We start from the raw sequence: 1,757 nt of genomic DNA on the forward strand, positions 1-1,757 counted from the left end.
CGATTTGGCGCGCATAGCGCGCCATATACGCTAGTGAATTACAAATAAAATGTGAATAATTACGTCAACGGACATCCCGACCATCGAACAATTAAATCCGAGAGGATACAGTAACCACGAGTTAACCAGCATCAAATTGAACATTCCCCAAACTCCTCATGGTGGATAACAAAATTCCATGGGCAATTATCATGAGTTTCAAATGTACTCAAGTGTATGCACTCCAGAGTGCGAGAATGGACGCAGACGTATGCTCCCCATCAAGGATATGGCCACAACCCATGCATCCATGCATTCAATTCCCCAATCTGTGAGTGATTCTCGATCGATATTAATTACGTAGCTTAATGATCCAGCTGATTGCTTGGCTGTCTCGAGGACCTCGTTAGCCTGAGAATTCATTAAAAAAAAAACGTACTTTCGTCGATTGAAGATTTAACGGAGAATTTCCAGGTAAATATTAATCTTAGATTTAATATTATACTTGTTAAAGATTTTATATATATATATCAGATTTTGGAAACTCAGGCACGGTGTAATGCAAAGAGAACCCGAGGAAATATCTGGGCCGTTTTTTTCCAAATTTGAAATTTTTGAAAATTGGATTTTTGACAAACTCAAATTCATTTTGGAAACTTGGGCAGAGTGTGGCGTAAATACTGTTCTAGCTAGAGTCATGCGAATGGATTCATTGGAGAGCCCGAGTGAATATCTGGGGTCGTTTTTTTCAAAATTTGAAATTTTTCAAAATTGGATTTTTGGCAAACCAAAATTGATTTTGGAAATTTGGGCACGGTGTACCACAAAGACTGTTCAAGCTAGAGTCATGCGAATCGATTCATTGGAGAGCCCGAGTGAATATCTGGAGCCGTTTTTTTCAAAATATGAAATTTTTGAAAATTGGATTTTTGATAAACCCAAATTCATTTTGGAAACTTGGGCAGAGTGTAGCGCAAATACTGTTCTAGCTAGAGTCATGCAAATGGATTCATTGGAGAGCCCGAGTGAATATCTAGGACCGTTTTTTTCAAAATTTGAAATTTTTGAAAATTGGATTTTTGGCACACCAAAATCGATTTTGGAAACTTGGGCACGGTGTAGCGCAAAGTCTGTTCAACCTAGAGTCATGCGAATGGATTCATTGGAGAGCCCGAATGAATATCTGAAAATGCAGGTTATGTACTTTGGCCGATTGATTTGTCGCTCTGAATTCCGGATCAGATGTGCCCCATTCAGGAATTTTATAGTCGCAAGGATCAAGTCGTTTCGTACTCACGTACTCCTCATAAAAACGATGGAATCCTCGTGTCAAAGACACACCAAAAATACGGCCACATCTCTCGATTTTCAAACTGAACCATAAAGCTCTTTCTTAAGGAGATAACCATAAAATTGTAAAACATACCCCATGAACAGATGTTTCTTCTCAAAAAATCATCTTATTCAGTACTAATAATAATATAAATATTTCAAAAATACCCCAAAATCCAAAAATTATAACGAAATATTTTTTCCCAAAAACTATCAAAAAACGACATGATCTCATCCCTCGAAGATTTCATTTTCCTTTTTATTATAGTTACTAGCGTATATGGCGCGCTATGCGCGCCAAATCGTCCACGTATGGGGTGTTATCATTGGAGTATATATATTTATATCCACGATTATTTCCAATATAATATATACATATATAGAATTTAAAAAAAAGAAAGAAAAAAGTCTAAAAATTTATATATGATATTATATAAATTTAGTAT

Source organism: Fopius arisanus, unplaced genomic scaffold (genome assembly GCF_000806365.1).
Source record: "Fopius arisanus strain USDA-PBARC FA_bdor unplaced genomic scaffold, ASM80636v1 scaffold00067, whole genome shotgun sequence".
NCBI classification, from domain to species: Eukaryota; Metazoa; Arthropoda; class Insecta; order Hymenoptera; family Braconidae; genus Fopius; species Fopius arisanus.